A 20,932-nucleotide genomic window follows, 5' to 3' on the forward strand; every position below is an offset into this window, starting at 1 on the left:
ACTGTTTTCTATTTGTTTTCCTGTTTTTGTTCTTATTTTTCTCTCCCACTTGTTTTCTGCCTTTTGTGGTTTTAATGGAGCATTTTGTGATTTCCTTCTCTCTTCTTTCTTAGTATATTAGTCATACTTCTTTTTTCCTTTTTCCTTTTTTTTTTTTAAGTGGTTTCCCTAGAGTTTGCAATATGCATTTACGAGTAATCCAAGTCCACTTTGAAATAACACTATACTGCTCCATGGGTATATGAGTACCTTATAATAATAAAACTTTCCCAGTTCTGCCCTCTCCTCTTGTATTATTGCTGTTGCTCATTTCTTTTATACATAGTATATATACATATGTTTTATATAATTGAATGCTATTGTTGTGTTATGATGAACCGTTATTTGTTAGAGCAATTAAGAATAAGAAAAATAAAAGTTTTTATTCTACCTTTACTTAGTCCTGTTTAAGAGTGCTTCCTTTCTTCACGCAGATCCAAGTTTCTGGCCTATGTCATTTTCCTTTGCTTTTAGCATTTCTTGTGAGGCAGGTCTACTGGCAACAAGTGCTCTCAATCTTTATTTGAGAGTCTTCGTTTCTCCTTTTGAAGGATAATTTCACAGGGTACAGAATTTAAGATTGGTGGGTTTCTTTCTCTTGGCACTTTAAATATTTTATTCTACCTTCTTCTTTCTTGCAGGGCTTCTGAGAAGTCAGATGCAATTTTTATCTTTGCTCTTCTATAGGTAAGTCATTTTTCCCTCTGTTTTTTTTTTTTTTTTTTTTTCAAGATTTTTCCTTTACCTTTGATTATCTTAAGTTTGAATATGATACGCTTAGGTGTGATTGTTTTTTGTTTGCTTGTTTGTTTCTGGCATTTACCTTGGTTGGTGTTTTCTGAGCTTCTTGGAGGTGTATTTTGGTAACTGATACTAACTTGAGAAATGTGTTAGTCATTATTGTTTCAAATATTCTTTCTTCTAGAATGTCATTACATGTATGCTATACCTTTTATAGCTGTCTTACAGTTCTTGTATATTCTGTTCTGGTTTTTTCTTCCCAGGCTTTTTTTCTGTTTGCTTTTCAGTTTTACAGGTTTCTACTGAGATATTCTTAAGCTCAGAGATTCTTTCCTCAGCTATGTCCAGTCTCCAGTAAGCCTATCAAAGGCCTTCTTCATTTCTGTTCTGATGTTTTTGATCTCTAGCATTTCTTTTTAGTTCTTTCTTAGAATTTCCATATCTCTATTTCTATTGCCCATCTGTTCTTGCAGGCTGTCTACTTTTACCCATGAGAGGCCTTAGCATATTAATCACAGCTGCTTTAAATTCCTGGTCTGGTAAGTCCAATATCCCTGCCATATCTAAATCTGGTTGTGATGCTTGTTCTTCCTCTTCAAACGGTGTTATTTGCCTTTTAGTATGCTCTGTAATTTTTCTTGATAGCCAGACATGATGTGTCAGGCAAAAGAACTGCTGTAAGTAGGCCATTGGTATGTGATGGTGAGATGTGGAGGGAGGGGAAACATTCTGTAGTCACATGATTAGGTCTCGGTCTTTCAGTGAGCCTGTGTGTCTGGGCTGTGAACTTCTTCACAAGTGCTTCTTAGTTCTTTTCTCCCCCTAGGTGGGACGTGATGGCTACAGTGGACTGAAGTTGGGTGTTTCCCTTCCCCCCAGTCAGTTGGACTCTGATAAAACCCCAGTGTGTTTGGCTCCGGGTTAAACAGCTTGTCCTGAGGGCAGGCCTTGTGAGGAAGGCTAAAGTGCTCTGGTGTATTTCAGAACGGTTCCTTCTCCCTCCTCCTGCCAAAAGCAGGACGGTATTTTTCTCCATTGTTCATTGTGAGAACCAAGTCCAGCTCCTGGAGATAAAATTTAGGAAAGGAGGGGGCTCCTCCTATGACTGAGTCCCTCTGGATTTTCAACTCTCAGAGTTGGCCACATAGGGCCTCCAGCAATTGGTCAGTTCCATTTCAGGTTTTCCTGCCCCGGCACTGGCTTCTGCAGAGGTTTTTGTTTGTGAGGTTCTGCTGTGTGAATTCACCTGTCTGTTTTCTCTATTTTGGGTCGCAATAGTTTGTCCTGTGGCCTTACTTCTCCTACTGGCCTAAGAAGAGTTGCTGACTTTTCATTTTGTTTGGCTTTTTACTTGTTAGGATGAAGTGGTGAATCCTGGACTTCTTACCTGCTGGATCGGAAGCCATAAGTTTTTCATTCATCTTTTATTAGGCTGTTTGTGTTCTCAGCATTGAGTTGTATCTTCTAAATATAAGTCCTTTTTCAGATATGTGGATTGTAAATGTGTTCTCTCAATTCATGAGTTTTTATATATTGAATGGGTTTCAGCCAATTGCAATTATTATTCTTTTTAATGTTCTAATTGTTCTATATTTTAAGGCAAAGTTTTTAAAAGCACATATTTCACCCATTTTGTATGAAAAATATCAGAAATGTATCTGTCAAAAGCAAAATCTATTGGACCCACAATTTAGATTTTCTTAAATAAATCACGAGTGTCGACATAAATACAGTTCCTTTTGGGCCTGAGGAGAGAGAAGATGCTGACCACCTCTTTAACAAATGATTCTATCTCCCAGGCTGGAGTGCAGGGGTGTGATCTCGGCTCACTGCAAGCTCTGCCTCCCGGGTTCATGCCATTCTCCTGCCTCAGCCTCCCGAGTAGCTGGACTACAGGCGCCACCACCACGCCCGGCTGATTTTCTTTTTGTGTTTTTAGTAGAGACGGGGTTTCACCGTCTTAGCCAGGATGGTCTCGATCCCCTGACCTCGTGATCTGCCCGCCTCGACCTCCCAAAGTGCTGGGATTACAGGTGTGAGCCACCGCACCCGGCCCCAAAACATGCCAGAACTTCTTAAACAAAATGTGACTTGTTCTTTACACAGCTTAGGAGACTATCAGTGTATTCCAAAGTAGTTAACTGATGCAACTCAGTGCATTTTTGAACTCTTCTTTGGATGGTCTTCAGATTTCATTGAGGCGTCTTACAAGAAAATCAACCTGTGTCCTTCAACCATATTTAAAAGCAAGCGTTTAGGAAAACTTGACTGTGGGCCAGGCACAAAACTAGATGCCTTCATATCCATTATCACACTGAATCTTACACAAATCCTAAGAGATAGGCATAATTAGCTCTACTCTACAGATTATGGCACTGACATTGATAAAGATGAAGTTACATGCCTGGGGTCATGCAGTCACTAAGTAGCGAGCTTGCACTTAAACCTGGTTCTCGCAGACCCCAAAGGCTGTGCTCATCACAGTGTACCTTAATGCCTCCCATCGTTTTTAGTGGTTTCTGAAAAATAAAATTCACTTCAGATGGCAGAAGGTTGGCAAGCTTCTTAAACGTTGTGGACTCCAAGGTTCGTTTGGAAGAGCTTTCAAAGCTGTTCTTAACAATGGCAGCTCCCAGAGTAAGTGACCACTCTCCCAGAGTGGCTGCTTCAGAGACAACTTCGTGTTTCTCAGGGTAAATACCGTATCGTTTTTTTCACACCCTGTCTCTTTCGTTCTTTTTGTTGTCTGTCCGTTTTTACTCCCCTGAATGTTTCTTGGTTTCTAATGTTTCTAATGTAATGTTTTTGTTTGCATTTGGTGGAGCAAGGGCTGTGGGAGTTGAGAGGGTTTGAGCCACTGCAGGTATTCAGATCTTAGTGGTTTCTTTCGACTGCTAAGAGACCTTCTGTGTAATCTGTGGACTAATTTTGAAAGTGTCTCAGTTTGGGACTTTTGACTTTTTTTGAAGTTAAACTTTTTATTTTGAGAATGTTGTAGATTCACATACCACCGTAAAAAATAAAACAGAGAAATCCTAAGTACCCCTTACCTAGTATCTCCAAGTGGTAACATCTTTCAACATTATAATACAGTAGTACCACAGTAGAATATTACAACCAGGATATTGACATTGATACAGTAAAGATACAAAACATCTCCTCTTTGGAGTCTATCGATGAAACAAAATAACACTGTACCCCATAAATTTATATGGATACAAATAAACAATTTTTAAAAACAAACATAACATTTCTATGACCATAAGGGTCCTTTGTGTTGCCCTTTTATTTTATTTTTCTGAGACAGGGTCTCACTCTGTTGCCCGGGCTGAAGTGTAGTAGCGCAATCATAGCTCACTACAGCCTTCACCTTCTAGACTCAAGTGATCCTCCCACCTCAGCTTCCCAAGTAGCTGGGACTGTTAAGTGTGTGCCACCGTGCCCAGCTATTTTTTTTTTTAAAGAGTTTCACTTTGTTGCCCAGGATGGAGTTAAGTGGTGTCATCTCAGCTCATGCAAACTCCACCTCTCAGGTTCAAGCGATTCTCCTGCCTCAGCCTCCTGAGTAGCTGAGATTACAGGAGCACACCACCATGCCCAGCTAATTTTTTGTATTTTTTAGTAGAGATAGGGTTTCACCATGTTGCCTGGGCTGGTCTTAAGATCCTGAGCTCAGGTGATCCACCTGCCTCAGCCTCCCAAAGTGCTGGGATTATGGATGTGAGCCACTGCACCTGACCCTAATTTTTAATTTCTTGTAGAAATGGGGTCTTGTTATGTTGCCCAGGCTGATCTTGAAGTCCTGGGCTCAAGCGATCCTCCCCGCTTGGCCTCCCAAATTGCTGGGATTATAGGCATGAGCCACCATGCCCAACTGTGTTGTCTTTTTATAGCCACATCCACTTCCCTTCTCCAACTCTCCATTTTTAACCCCTGATCTCTTCTCTGGCAACCACTGATCTCTGCTTCTATAATTTTGTCACTTCAAAATGTTATGTACATGGAATTATGCAATATGTAACACTTTGGGATTGGCTTTTTTCACTCAACATAATTCTCTGGAAGTTGATCTAGGTCATTTTAGAGACAATAGTCGATTTCTTTGTATTGCCACTGAGTAGGAGTCCATGGTATGGAAATTACCACAGTCTGTTTAACCATTCACTTGTTAAAGGACATCAGTCTTACTCTGAGAGCAAAACCAGACCAAGACAGGACCTACCAAACCAAACAAAAACTAGTTATTTCTAGCTTTGGACTAATATAAATAAAACTACTATAAAAACATTAGTCTACAGATTTTCACATGAACCTAAGTTTTCAATTCTCTGAGATAAATACCCAGGAATGCAATTGCTGGGTCATATCATAGTTGCATGTTTTGTTTTGTTTTAACTGTCAAACTGTTTTCTAGAGTGGTTATACCATTTTACATTTCCACCAGAAATGTATGAGTGATCCAATTTCCCTGCATCTTCACCACCAGCATTTGATGTTATTTTGTTTATAAATTTTTTATTTTTTAATTTTTATTTTATTATTCTTATTTTTTTGAGACAGAGTCTCGCTTTGTCACCCAAGCTGGAGCGCAGTGGCATGATCTCAGCTCACTGCAAGTTCCACCTCCTGAGTTCACACCATTCTCCTGCCTCAGCCTCCTGAACTGCTGGGGACTATAGGCTACCACCACCATGCCTGGCTAATTTTTTTTTTTTTTTTTTTGTATTTTTAGTAGAGACGGGGTTTCACTGTATTAGCCAGGATGGTCTCGATCTCCTAACCTCGTGATCCACCTGCCTTGGCCTCCCAGAGTGCTGGGATTACAGGTGTGAGTCACCGCACCTGGCCTGTTTTGTTTATAAATTATTTTTAATCAGACTTTAAATTTAAAATAGTTTTAGATATACAGAAAAGTTGCAAAGATAATACTGAGAGCTCCGTATACCTTTTGCTATAGATTGAATTATGTCCCCCTCTCCAAATTCATATGTTGAAGCTCTAGCCCTCAGTGTGATGGTATTTAGCAATGGGGTCTTTGGGTGGTAATTAGGTTTAGATGAAATCATGAAGGTGGACTCCTCATGATGGGATTAGTCCTCAGATAAGACCAGAAGAATGATCTCTCTCTCTCTGCCTCTCTCCGTTTTCCTCTCCACCATGTGAGATCTTAGCAATGAGGCATCTGTCTGCAAGGTGGGAAGAGAGCCCTCACCAGGAACACAACCATGCTGGCACTCTGATCTCAGACTTCCCAGCTTTGAGAAATAAATATCTGTTGTTTAAGCCACCCAGTCCATGGTATTTTGTTATAATGGTCCAGACTAAGATGCCTTCCCCCCTTCCCCCTATTGTTGACATCTTAGATTTGTATGGTTCATTCGTCATAATGATGGGACCAGTACTGGCTCGTTACTACTAACTGAACTCCACAGCTGATTCTAATTTAACCATTTTGCCCCAGTGTCCTTTTTCTGCTTGAGGATGCCACATTACTTTTACTTGTCATGTTTTCTTAGCCTTTTCTGGTCTATGAGTGACTGTTTCTCAAACTTTCCTTATTTTTAAAGACCTCAACCGTTTTTGAGGAGTGTTGGCCAGATATTTTATAGACTATCCCTCAGTTGGGGTTTTTGGGTGTTTTTCTCATGACTAGACTCAGGTAATGATTTTTGGAAGGTTTACTATAAAGAGGACGTGCCGTGCCCGCCACATTGTATTAAGGATACATACGTGCAGTTGACATGACTGATGGTGTTGACCTCATCGCCTGGGTAAGGATGTTTGCTAAGCCTCTCCAGTATCCAGTCACCTTTGGCCTGCCCTCTCTTTCATACTCTACTCTTTGGAAGCAAGTCCCTGGCACAGCCCACACTCATGGGGGTTGGGTGTTAAGCTCCATCTCATTGAGAGGGAAGTAGCTATACAAATTATTTGGAATTCTTCTGTACTATTGTTTATTTTAGTCACTCTGATAGGTATATAATGGTATTTCATCATGGTCTCAATTTGTATTTCCCTGTTGGCTAATGATGTTGAACATCTATTCATGTGCTTATTTGCCATTTGTACATACGCTTCAATGAAATAGCTCTTCATATTTTTTGCACATTTTCTGCTTGGATTATTTGTTTTTACTGTTGAGTTTAAAGAGTTTTACACGTATTCCAGATATTAGATGATTTTCAGGTCCGTGGTATGCAAATATTTCCTCCCAGTCTGTAACTTGTCTTTTCATCCTGTTAATAGGGTATTTCATGGATCAAAAATGTGTAATTTTTATAAAATCTAATTTATCAGTTTTTCCTTTTGTGGATCATACTTTTGGTGTCAAGTCTAAGAACATTTTTGCTAGCCCCCTAGATTACGAAGATTTCCTCCTAGGCATGTATCTAAAAGTTTGTGCTTGATTTTGAGTTAATTTTTGTATAAGGTGTAAGACATAAGTCAAGGTTCGTTTTTGTGTCTGTAAATACCCACTTACTCCAGTGCCTTTGAAAATGCTGTCTTTCCTCCATTGCATTGCTTTTGCACCTTTGTAAAAAAGCAGTTGGAAAATCTTATTTTGGTTTATTTCTTGGTTCTTCATTCTGCTTTATTGATCTCTTTGTCTCTCTTTTTGCCAACAACATAGAGTCTTAATTACCTTAGCTATAAAAGTCTTGAAATCGGATAAACTGATTCCTTCCACTTCATTCTTCTTTTTCAAAATTGTTTTAGCTATTCTAGTTCCTTTGCCTTTCATATACATTTTAGAATAATCTTGTGTATATCCACCAAAACTTCTGCTGGGATATTTGTAGGAAATTTGTTAAACCTGTATATCAATTTGGGAAGAATATCTTTCCTGTACTGAATCCTCTAGTTCATGAACATGGTATGCCTCTCCATTTACTTAGGTCTTCCTTGATTTCTTTCATAAACATTTTGTGGTTTTTGGCATAGAAGTCTTCTATATATTTTGTTAGACTTATACCTAAGTATTTGGGTTTTTTAAAGCAAATGTAAATAGTATTTTTACCATTCTGCATTTTAAATTTCTGATGTCCACATGTTTGTTGCTATTATTTAGAAATATTGATTTAATATGCTTATCTCGTAAACTCTACTATTAGTTTAGAATTTTTTGTAGATTACTTGTGGTTTTAGCTATAGACAGACAATTGTGTCATCAGGACAGTTTTATATCTTTCCTTCCAACAGGTCTTTTATTTCCTTTTCTTGCCTCATTGCACTGGCTAGAACTTCTAGCACTATATTGAAAAAGGGTAGTGAGAGTGGACATCTTTGCCTTGTTTTTGATCTTAAGGAAGAAACATTCAGTTTTTCACCATTAAGTATAGTGTTAGCTGTAGGCTATTTGTAGATGCTCTTTATCAAATTGAGGAAGTTTCCTTTTCTTATTTTTTTCTGAATTTTTAACATAAATGGCTATTGAGTTTTGTCAAATGCTTTTTCTACAGTGATTGATTTGATCATGTGATTATTCTTCATTTACTTGTTAATATTGTGGATTGACTGATTTTTAAGTATTGAGTCATTGCATCTCTAGAATATACCCCAGTTGGTAATGGTATATAATTTTTTAAATATTGCTGAATTATTTTTGCTAATATTTTGTTCAAATTGTGTATCTAAAAAAACCATTAAGGATATTTGCCTAGTTTTTAATGGTTTTTTAAAATACTGTTTTTGCCCCTCCTATTCAACATAGAATTGGAAGTTCTGGCCAGGGCAGTCAGGCAAGAGAAAGAAATAAAGGGTATTCAAATAGGAAGAGAGGAAGTCAAACTATCTCTGTTTGTAGATGACATGATCTTCTATCTAAAAAACCCCATCATCCCAACTCAAAACTTCTTAAGCTGATATGCAACTTCAGGATACAAAACAAAGTCTCAGGATACAAAACCAATGTACAAAAATCATAAGCATTCCTGTACACCAACAATAGACAAGCAGAGAGCCAAATTATGAATGAACTCCCATTCACAGTTGCTACAAAGAGAATAACATACTTAGGAATACAGCTAACAAGGGAAGTGAAGGACCTCTCCAAGGAGAACTAGAAACCACTGCTCAAGGAAATAAGAGAGGACACAAACAAATGGAAAAACATTCCATGCTCATGGATAGGAAGAATCAATATTGTGAAAATGGCCGTATTGCCCAAAGTAATTTATAGATTCAGTGCTATTCCCATTAAACTACCATTGACATTATTCACAGAGTTAGAAAAAAATACTTAGGCCACGTGCAGTAGCAGATGCCTGTAATTCCGGCACTTTGGGAGGCTGAGGTGGGCGGATCACTTGAGGTCAGGAGTTTGAGACCAGCCTGGCCAATGTGGTGAAACGCTGTCTCTACTAAAAATACAAAAAGAAAAGAAAAAAAAAATCAGCCAGGCATGGTGGTGGGTGCCTGTAATCTCAGCTACTCAGGAGGCTAAAGCAGGAAAATCACTTGAACCTGGGAGGTGGAGGTTGCAGTGGCCTAGATCATGACACTGCTCTCCAGCCTGGGCAACAGAGCAAGACTCTGTCTCAAAAACAAAACAAACAACAACAACAAAACACAAAACAAACAAACAAACTCTTAAAAATTCATATGGAACCAAAAAAGGGCCTGCATAGCCAAGACAATTCTAATCAAAAAGAACAAAGCTAGAGGCATCATGCTATCCAACTTTAAGCTATACTATAAGGCTACGGTAACCAAAATAGCATGGTATTCGTACAAAAACAGACACATAGATCAATGGAACAAAATAGAGATCTCAGAAATAAGACCAGACATCTACAACCATCTGATCTTTAACAAACCTGACAAAAACACGCAATGGGGAAAGGATTCCCTATTTAATAAATAGTGCTGTGGGAACTGGCTAGCCATATGCAGAAAATTGAAACTGCACCCCTTCCTTACACCTTATACAAAAAATAACTCAAGATGGACTGAACACTTACATGTAAAACCCAAAACTATAAAAACCCTAGAAGAAAGTCTAGGCAGTACCATTCAAGATATAGGCATGGTCAAAGATTTCATGACAAAAATGTCAAAAACAGTTGCAACAAAGCCAAAAATTGACAAATGGGATCTAATCAAACGGAGGAGCTTCTGCACAGTGAAAGAAACTATCATCAGGGTGAACAGACAACCTACAGAATGGGAGAAAATTGTTTCAATCTATCTGTCTGACAAAGATCTAATATCCAGAATCCACAGGAACTTAAACAAAATTTACAGGAAAAAAAAAAGTGACTCCAATGAAAAGTGGGCAAAGGACATGAAGAGACACTTCTCAGAAGAAGACATTTATGTTGCCAAAAAACATTAAAAAAAAGGTCAACATTACAGATCATCAGAGATATGCAAATCAAAACCACAATGAGACACCATCTCTTGCCAGTCAGAGTGGTGATTATTAAAAAGTCACAAAACAGCAGACACTGGTGAGGCTGTGGAGAAATAGGAAACTTCTACAGTGTTGGTGGGAATATAAATCAGTTCAACCATTGTGGAAGATAGTGTGGTGGTTCCTCAACAAGCTAGAACCAGAAATACCATTTGACCCAGTAATCCCATTATTGGGTATATACCCAAATGAATATAAATCATTCTGTTATAAAGATACATGCACGCATATGTTCATTGCAGCACTATTCACAATAGCAAAGGCATAGAGTCAACCCAAATGCCCCTCAATGATAGACTGGATAAAGAAAATGTGGTACATATACACCATGAAGTACTGTGCAGCCCGTAAAAAGGAATGAAATCATGTTCTTTGCAGGGACATGCATGGAGCTGGAAGCCATTATCCTCAGCAAACTAACACAGGAACAGAGAATCAAATACCACATGTTCTCACTTATAAGTGGGAGTTGAACCATGAGAACACATGGACACAGGGAGGGGAACAACACATACTGGGGCTGTTGGGGGAGTAGTTATGGGGAGGGGGAGCATCAGGATAAATAGCTAATGTATGTGGGGCTTAATACCTAGGTGATGGGTTGGTAGGTGCAGCAAATGACCATGGCATGTGTTTACCTATGTAACAAACCTGCACATCCTGCACACGTATCCCAGAACATAAAATTAAATTAAGTTAAATTAAAATACTGTCTTTGTTTTGCTATCAGGGTATAATACTAGCTTGATAAAATGGATTGGAAAGTGTTTCTGCCTCTTTTATCTTCTAGAAGACATTGTATAGAATTAGTGTTCATTCTTTTGCAATATTCTGTAGAACTCTCCAGTGAAATCATGTGAACCAGAATATTCTTTTCTGGGAATTTTAAATTTATGGATCAAATTCTTATAATAGTTACAGGGCTATCCAAATTTTGTGTTTAATTTGGATGAGTTTGGTAGTTTATGCTTTTCAAGAAAGTAGTTCATTTCATCTAAGTTTTCAAATTGGTATGTATAGAGTTGTTTGTAGTGTTCTTTTTGATGTTTGTAGGATCTGTGGTAGTATCTCTTGTTTCATTCCTAGCACCTTGTTACAGCCTTGCAAGAATGCAAGTTTAGGTTTCCTGCTCAACCTTTGCTAGTATGGGTGGAGATGGGGCTAGAGTTTTTTCTGTGGTTTTGGCTAGAGTACAGCAGTGGTTATCTAAAAGTTTTCTATATGTTAAAAAGCTACTATTCTGGTTCTTTAGCTTTAGAGAAGAGGCTTTTCTTGGGGCTTTGCTTATGTTTGCTGGCATTTCCAGGTTGTCAAGTTCTTCTGCTCCAAGTTTGGGATATATGAAGCAAATAATAATAATGATTATGCCAACCCAGGGAACTCATCACTGTGGTCTTCCTTGGGTCTGAGGTCCCTAGGAGGTCTGTTTGCTTCTCTCCACCTTTCAGTCTTCTTATCTTGGTTTTATATATAATGCCCAGGTCTTTTCATTACACTTAGTGGTAGAAATAGAGAAAAGTATGTACACTCCATCTTGCTGGTAGCAGAAGTCAAACTTTTCACTTGTAAGTAACTTAATTGATATTTCTTATGATCCCTTACATTTAAGCAGTTTACAGTTGAATGGAGGGGGGCACAAGTAACACACATAAACTAGAGATCAGTATAAAGCATAATTTAATTTAGGGCTAAATTTTGCAGCATCAGAAGATCAGGACAGCAGGGATTAACAGAAGAAAGACAGGGCAACATCTGCATGTCCATGTATATTGTAAGACATTTGGATTTAGGCAGTCAGAAAAATACTCTTGCTTCAACACTGAGCATTTTGAATAAGACTGGTGGTTTGAAAAATTAACGGATAATTATAAGAGCTATTTTGTTCTTTTTATCTGGCCTTATTTCTATGATATCACCACGGTACTCAATTCTGTGAATTCATTTAGTGGGTTTGTTCAGAGATTAAAATCACAAGGAGCCGTATTACATAAATGATGCTTTACAAGTCTAGTATTTCCGTGTGGACTGAGGCTCTAAGGATATAATGCCAAACTCTAGATCTGTAAAGGTACCTATTTTAAGAAATAAAAAGGCCGGGCGCGGTGGCTCAAGCCTGTAATCCCAGCACTTTGGGAGGCCGAGACGGGCGGATCACAAGGTCAGGAGATCGAGACCATCCTGGCTAACCCAGTGAAACCCCGTCTCTACTAAAAAATGCAAAAAACTAGCCGGGTGAGGTGGCGGGCACCTGTAGTCCCAGCTACTCGGGAGGCTGAGGCAGGAGAATGACGTGAACCCAGGAGGCGGAGCTTGCAGTGAGCCGAGACCCGGCCACTGCACTCCAGCCTGGGCGACAGAGCGAGACTCCATCTCAAAAAAAAAAAAAGAAAAGAAATAAAAATTCACCAGTCTTCTGGGTGTTTCCAAAAGAATATTTGATTTCCTCTGGACACCCAGAGGTCTAAGATTTTGCATTTTTACTCAGGTGTGCTGGCACTGGGCTCAGTGCGGCCTCAGTCTTACAGAGCTTTGAAGGATAAAGGTATGTGTGCACTGTTGGCGTAATGTGGGGTGTGGCTTTAATCAGGGCGTGTGAAAGTGTGTTTGGCTGAGTACCCCACAGGGCTCCTTGGCTTCTCGCTCACCTCTCTGCTGCCTCTCTTTCCACTCTTCCTCTCTCTGCTGCTTAATGAAAAGGGTAGACATTTGAGGGCCTTCAGATTATTAGGCCTTTCTCTGAGTGTGATCTTCTTCCTTGAGAAAGTGGAAAGATCTAATCTAGAAACCTAGTTGCTCTGATTTGCTGTTTCAGACTGCAAGGTGGTGACTGTAGTGCCTCATAGTCTTGCCCCACTCAAAAAATAGTCCTAGGAGGATTTATAAAGGTGTTCGCTTTGGTTGAGGAGGTAGAGTTGACCCAGAAATTAAAACACATGCTTTCTCGTGACTTTCTTCAGCTCACACTGTTCCTTAGGCCTCAGCTTGCCTATTGGTAACTCTTGTGTTCTAGGAACTATCTTGCAGGAATAAGAGAGTCATTACTGGTAAAATGCACTTAAGAGAATACTCATGTGGACCTAACATACAAAGATAATAGTATAGAGTAAGATTGCATCCAGTTAGAAATTACATTTCATTGTAATAGATATCTTGGGAAAAAAAGCAACTTGAATAAATAGGTTTATTTTTTCTTAGATAAAGGAGCCTAGAGATAGACAGTCTAAGGTCAAATTGGCAATTCAATAACATCATTAATATAACCAGGCAGCTTTGCCATTCTGCTTCACTAGCCTTGATATATTCCCTCCTGGTCACAAAACAGCTATTGGAACTCCAGCCACCACGTTTGCATTCCCAACATTGAGAAGAGTAGAAGCCCTAGGTATCTGCCAGCTCAATTAGTCCTGCCTCTGTAGGAACTTTCCTTAAGCCTAACAGAGAAATTCTACTCACATCTCATTGATCCAAAGTTGGCCATGTCACCTGCCCTATTTGCAGATGAGGTTGGGAAATGGTATTTGTTCTGCTTGAGCCCACGGCCACTCCCACACCCAAATAGGATTCTGTTAGTAAGGAGGAAGGAAAAAATGGATATTCGGTGGGCAATTAAGACTTTGCTACAAAAATACTAGAAATTAATTTGTACCTTTTTTGCTATAATTAGGGATTTCCAATATTTACAAATTTGAGAGTCAGGACTTCTATCCACGATCAAATTATTTCATTCAAAGCAAGAAGGGAAAAATGCATATTTGGTGGTCTACTAAGACTTTGCTATAAAAATACTATAAATTAACTTATACCTTTTTTGCTATAATTAGGGATTTCCAATATTTACAAATTTGGGAGTAAGGGCTCATATCCATGATCAAATTATTTCATTCAAAGAAAGAAGGTTCTCAAGATGGCAAGCAACAGGGAAAGTCCTGGGATCCAAGTGGCTGAGTTGAAGGGCAGGAAATATTTCTTCACAAGTTGCCATCTGTCTTCTGAGCTGGTTCAACCCTAAAAATAATTTATGGTAGTAATTAGCTTATATACATTGTATAGCAGTCTACCATACAATCATTAGCATAGTCATGGCCCTGCTTGTTCCTCTTTGTACCCGAGTCAGGTGGGATGAACAGTATCATCCCCATTTTTCAGGTGAAAAAGATGAGACTCAGTTAAAATGACTGGCCCATGGTCACCCTGTGGTATGGCTGGGACTTTAGATCATCTGACTCCAACCCCAAAGTCCTTCCTTGACACTATCTATCTAATAATAATGTATATCTATGTATGTTTTCATTCTTATTTATTTATTTATTTATTTATTTATTTTGAGATAGGGTCTTGCTTTATTTTCCAGGCTGGAATGCAGTGGCACTATCTCTGCTCACTGCAACTTCAACCTCCCAGGCTCAAGGGATACTCTCTCCTCAGCCCCCCACATAGCTGGGACTACAGGGGCATGCCACCATGCCCTGCTAATCTTTTTGTCTTTTGTATAGAGATAGGGTTTCATTATGTTGCCCAGGCTGCTCTCATTTCTTTTTTAATAGACAGGGTCTCACTCTGTCACTCAGGCTGGTGTACAGTGGTGCAGTCACAACTCACTGAAACCTCGACCTCTAAGGCTCAAGAGATCCTCCCTCCTCAGCCTCCCCAGTAGCTGGGACTACAGGCATGAGCCACCACGTCCAGCGAATTTTTAAATTTTTGTAGAGACAGTGTCTTGCACCGTTGCCCAGGTTGGTTGAGCTCCTGGGCTCAAGCAAGTCTCCTACCTCGGCCTCCCAAAGTGTTAGGATTACAGGCGTGAGCCACCATGCCTGGCCCCATATCCGTTTTCTAATGTGAGAAACACACTTATCTCTCCCATTTCATTTGATCCTCATAATAACCATGTGAGGCAGGCAGAACTGTTCTCAACAATACCATTTTATAGCTGTGGAAACTACAGTGGTAGATTTTAACAGTGATTAAGTAACAGGGGCAGGACTTGAACCCAGCACTTTAAAATCATTACAAGGCCCTTTCTACTGAGATGAGCCCTTCAAAACAATGGGTGTACCTCATGAGGAAGCCCTTCTCACATGTTCACACTCAGTGTGGCAGTGGGCTTCCTGGGGCCACTCCAGAGCAGACACAGGACAGAGGCTGGCTGGGCTCAGAGCGTCTGGGAGGGCCGGGTGGGAGGTTACCTCTCTCCCCTCCCCACCTCCCTTGCAGGGCCTTGAACCACTGCACACTCCCCGGTGGGACCCCAGGGTTCCCCCAGCAGCCTCAATGTAAATCACATGAAGGAAGAAAAAAAATGTTCCCGAGGGATTGCCCGGAGAAATGTTTTCTTTTCCCAGGAGATATATTTGACACAAGATAAAGGGGCTGTGTGGAAAACAAACTTCCCAATGTTATGCTTGTATTACTGCTTGCTTTTCACCTCGCTCCCCCCGCCACACACACACTCGTGCATTTGAAGATACCACGTGGTAAAATGAACTGCCTTCTATGGGGATTTGCTTTCTGCAACGTGTTCCTCTCAGGGACTACTGTCTTGGTTACCGTCTTGATTTGGCATCCCCAGGCCCCACTGCCCCTCCAAATGGACAAGGGCCCCAAACCTTGCTCGCAAGCATTTCCAGGAAAGGACAAATATTGAGGTAGGCTTGCTTTGAAGTTTGACCCAGATACCTGAGGACTCGGTGAAAATTCTTCACTTCTGGCCCCATCGTCAGCAGCACCATGGGCAGCAGATTTGGTTTCCTCAGCCTCCTCTCAGCCTGGCTAGAGTGAGCTCACCTGACCAGCTTCCCAGAGCCCCTGGATTCTAGCAGAGTGGAGCAAAGCCACCATCCATTCTGCTCCTTTTCACCCCGGAGAGGTGTGCAAGTGTCAGAAGATGAACAACCGGTTCCTGGAAGAGTCCAGCACTACCTGCCCTCAGCAGGGACGCTCTATAACCAACTTGAGGTTTCTGCAGCAGGCAGGACAAAAGAGTCCATTTCTGCCTCTTCAGAGGAGTCCTCCCTGATCTGCCCAGTCAGGAGTAATGAACTGTCCTCTTTAAATTTGGAATACTCCTTGTCTGTTTCACTCATGCTTGCGCTGCCTTATTCTGTAGGTTAAGTCTCCTGATACATGGTGTTAGCCATCGCACCGCAAGCACACCACCCTCCCACCACCCACTCCCCTTTTCCTTAATAACTCCAGTGCAGGGTCCTTGGAAACACCAAATGTGTCTTATCCCTTGGGGTGTCCTCCATCGTGCCCGAAACGTTTTCTTCTTGATACTTATTTTCATAACTCGGGAAGCTACCACATGGCTGGCAATGTGCTGGGTGTTTTGTGTATCTGCTTTCAGTCTACCCTTCCAGGCTTCTAAGCGGTATTCATTATCACTGCTTAACAGATGAGCACAATTGTTTCATGATCATTTAGTAACTTCCCAATGTCACTCAGAACCAAAATTTGAACCTGGGTCTATCTGATGGAAGCTTGTAGGAAACAACCCGTGGGCAGTCAGTCGACCGCCAGCCAGTGCTTGTTCTAGAGCACAACGCCAGCTTGCCACGTCTCCATGAGTCTCCTTCTGGCTCAGTTTCCCAACTCTGTGGAGGCCCTTCTGCCATACATAGGAATGACTCTTGGTCTATGAATCTTGCAGCGAGAAGAATGTCCAATAGTAGAGGGAGCTGTAGTGAGCCCCGTTCTGGCTCTGTCACAGAGCTCTAGCTTCCCTGTGTCCCTCTTTCACCTCCTCTAGGCAATCCCTTCCACCTCCAGGCTGGGACAGCTGGTGAAATGGGACTTCCTTCAGTTAATTAAAAAGGGCCTTCGCTGACTCCTAGCAGAGACCCAGAATAGTCATCCAAGAGGGCTTACAAAACACTCTCTGGATCCCTCATGCGCTGAGAAATCCAGACCAGCTGGATGACATTTTCCTCTGAATACTCGTAGGGCTACAACAATTAGGAGGAAAGGGCTTGGCACCACGGTGTTGGGGTGGAGTCCAGCGCAGAGCTCTGGAGGAGCTGCCCAAGGCCGGGGTTGACCTCCTTTCTCTGCCCCGCAGTGCGCCCCTGCCCCAGTGGTGCCTCCCGGGCTCTCCAGTGCAGTGCCAAAATGCTGTAGGTCACTGGTCAGGACTCCGGCTGGTTTTGGCTTCTTTTCCTGCAATTTTGCAAAGGAGGCAGTAGAATTAGATGGGGAGAATTGGAGATCCAGAGAAGCAAGCAGATTTAAGCTGGAGTGAGTGAATGATTTCACAGGTTTCAGAGTCTGTGAGTGTCTCAATTTCCATAGCTGTAAAACAGGAAGAAAAACTCGGCTTCTCTAGCTGCTCAGGGCATGTTACAGGTGAAGGAAATGATAGGGTAATGGTAATACTTCCTTAAATTTCCTGAACCCACGAGCGTCGCCATGCAGAGCCTTCCTAACCAGCCCAACATCCCCTGCACTTCTCACTCCAACAGTGGAAGTGTGCTTAGGAAATGGAATTATAAAGTTCCTCTGATTAAACCATAATCGGGAAGACAAATCTGCTGTGAAGACATACAGGATTTCAGTCCAGAAAGGAATCGTAGAGTTCATTTATTATAAGGATATCAAAACTAAATAGAAATCGTATTTAGAGCATCTACTGTCTGAAGTTTTCCATTCCTGTAGCATGGAGAATCAGGAATCGATCAGGTAGTGGCAGCATCCTCTCTCTGAAGACCACCGTTTACTTCATAAGGATCACAATATTGTTCGCAAGACCCGTGTGGAGTGAAAGGAAGACAGGGACTGTTATCCTGATTTTTGCACACTTGCAAACGGAAATATAAAGACGTGAATCAACTTTGCCAGAGTCGCACAGTAAGCTGGGGGGGGAACTGAAATACAAGTCAGGCCTCTGCCCTGACATAGGGCCACATGCACAAGTTGCAGTAAACTTTTTTTTTTTTTTTTTTTTTTTTGAGACAGAGTCTTGCTCTGTTGCCCGGGCTGGAGTGCAGTGGCCGGATCTCAGCTCACTGCAAGCTCCGCCTCCCGGGTTTATGCCATTATCCTGCCTCAGCCTCCCAAGTAGCTGGGACTACTGGCACCTCCCACCTCACCCAGCTAGTTTTTTGTATTTTTTTTTAGTAGAGACGGGGTTTCACCATGTTAGCCAGGATGGTCTCGATCTCCTGACCTCGTGATCCGCCCGTCTCGGCCTCCCAAAGTGCTGGGATTACAGGCTTGAGCCACCGCGCCCGGCCATCAAATTATAACAGTCCCCATCTCTAAATAAAATACAAAAGCTCTTCATCACAACGCATGGTAAGAACAGGAAAAGGGCTACTAAAAATACCAAAAATACGTTCTGCAATTTTATGGTAAACTGTGAAAAGCATGAAAAATTATATTATAAATTACAAAAATATGTGCTTGAGAAAATAAAATGTGGGTTATAGTTTCTGCTTTGTGCAAAATGATTAATGAACAATTGATGTGTTTGGGTGTAAATTTTCTTGTGCAATTTTATGACGGCACCATAAGGCATCTCTCAATTAATTTTTGCCTTTCGAAGTGCAGTTATGGAGAGGGTCACTTTATCCATTATGCTAAGGGCTCTTCCTTAATTCTTTGATGCTGAAATATGTCTGTTTGAAGCCCGACACCCTCTTTGTTAATTCCCCCTTTGGCGTCCATTCCCTTGCTAACTCCAGTTCCCGGCTCTGCATGTGATTTCAGGAGTTGCCCCGACATCTCTTTAATCAACCTGGTAAGATTCTGTATCTTCTGCAAGATTTGCAATTTTATTTTGCAAGGATACAGAAAGGGATGTTAAAAAGGGACATTTGAAGGTGTACTAATGTTAGGTCAGTTCATTAACAAGTATTTTTGTGTTGGTATGACATTTCCCCCCTGGTTTATTTCATAACTCAAAGTTTGGGACAATGAATTTTCAGATGACAAGTGTTGTTCCTCCACATGCCCCTTTATTCCTAGCCCACCTTGGGAGGATCAAGTTATGTTGGATTATTTTTCAAGCGAGGCATCTGAGCTTGTCCCTCCGGTCCTCGTTCATTCTTGATTCTCTTTGGGGCCTGAACAGTTGGGGAAGACTCCACGCCAAGCGCAGTCTCTGAACTCCCACCGATCTTTGCCTAGGACATTGTTTCCAGACTGAAAGTCTGAAAAAAGCAATCGTGCAATTTCTGGTTTTCATAGTTTTCCCTTTCAGGCCGCACTGCAAGGCTGGGCCTAGTGCTGCACAGCTGGGGAGAGGGAAGGCAGAGTCCTCTAATTTCAGGCCAGATGCTACTGCTTCTTTTCCACCACTCCAGTCATTCAGTGAATACTGACTGAGTGACCTGGAAGAAGGCACTCTCCTCACAGGTCAGGTAACACTTCCTTCATTCACCTTTTCAAGTAGTTATCTATCCAAGGGGCATGTACTGAATAACTAGTAAGTGACAGACATAATTCGAAGTGTCATGAAGGTAGAAACGAGTATGACATAGTCACTGCCTCCAAGGAACTTAAAACATAGTTGTAGAGAAAAGAGATATACTTGAGACATTTATTAACAGTTATCGTTAGTAGTTTCAAATGGTTATATTTTTAAAATGTATTATTATTTATAATTACATCTCCTTTTGTCTCTTAAACTTTCTTTCAGGTGAATTGGATTAGTATTATCACTGCCTACTTTATGGGCCAGAAAACTGAGGTTCAGAGTAACTTGCATTTGGTAGAGTCAGGTTTCTCCGAATTAAGTTCAGTGGTCTTTCTAAAACATCCATTTGTTAACCTTTATAAAAATGTCAGAGTTACTATTCAGCCATAAAAAAGGAGTGAAGTATTGATCCATGCTACATGTATGATCTTTGAAAATGTTATGCCAAGTGAAAGAAGCTAGACACACGAGGTCACATATTACATAATTCCATTTGTATGAAGAATCCACAATATGCAATTCCATAGGAACAGAAAGGAGACTGGTGTTTGGCAAGAGCTGAGAACGGGGAGAAATGGGAAGTAACGGCTTCATGGGTTTTATTTCGGGGTGATGAACAGGGTTTGGAACTAGATAGAGGTGGAATTGTACAACATTGTGAACGTACTAAGTGCCACTGAATTGTTCACTTTAAAATGGCTAATTTTATGTCACGTAAATTTCAGTTCAACTTAGATAATGTTAAAAAGATACTGGTTAATTTTGCTGTGAACCTAAAACTGCTCTTAAAAATAATGTCTTAAAGGAAAATATCAGAGTCAAATAACCATAGAAGAGATGACAGGAGCCCAGGTGTGATTAGGGCTGAGGACCACGTGCAGGGCACCCACCGGAAAGGTGGTACTGACTTTGCTTTTCCACTAATTGGCTTCCCCTGTGGACTGAGAAATAAAGAGGTTGGCTGGGCCATGCTTGCCTCTGACGTGCTGTCATGGTGCCCGGGGCATTCTCCTTTGGAACCCTTCCTGTAGTTGTTTCTGCATGTGTGACTAGCTGTTGGCTGTCTGTCTTCACCGTTAGCCTCTTAGCTTCTTGAGGGCTGGCCATTCTTTTTCTTGTTTTCTTTTCTTTTCTTTTTTTTTTTTTTTTTGAGACGAAGTTTCACTCCTGTTGCCCGGGCTGGAGTGTAATGGCGCAATCTCATCTCACTGCAACATCCACCTCCCGGGTTCAAGGGATTCTCTCCTACCTCAGCCTCCCGAGTAGCTGGGATTACAGACATATGCCTCCATACCCGGCTAATTTTGTATTTTTAGTAAAGACGGGGT

At 41.1% G+C, this 20,932-nt stretch overlaps 1 long non-coding RNA gene across 4 annotated transcripts in view; it reads left to right on the plus strand.

Annotated features, from left to right (window-relative positions):
- Positions 1–20,932, plus strand: part of LOC135966138 (uncharacterized) — a 120,379-nt gene that overhangs the window by 42,830 nt on the left and 56,617 nt on the right. For all 4 annotated transcript variants that reach the window (XR_012419879.1, XR_012419878.1, XR_010579252.1 and 1 more), the window contains exon 2: positions 681–726. This is a non-coding gene — a long non-coding RNA (uncharacterized lncRNA). The remainder of the gene's footprint in view (positions 1–680; positions 727–20,932) is intronic.

Source organism: Macaca fascicularis, chromosome 11 (genome assembly GCF_037993035.2).
Source record: "Macaca fascicularis isolate 582-1 chromosome 11, T2T-MFA8v1.1".
Lineage (NCBI taxonomy): Eukaryota > Metazoa > Chordata > Mammalia > Primates > Cercopithecidae > Macaca > Macaca fascicularis.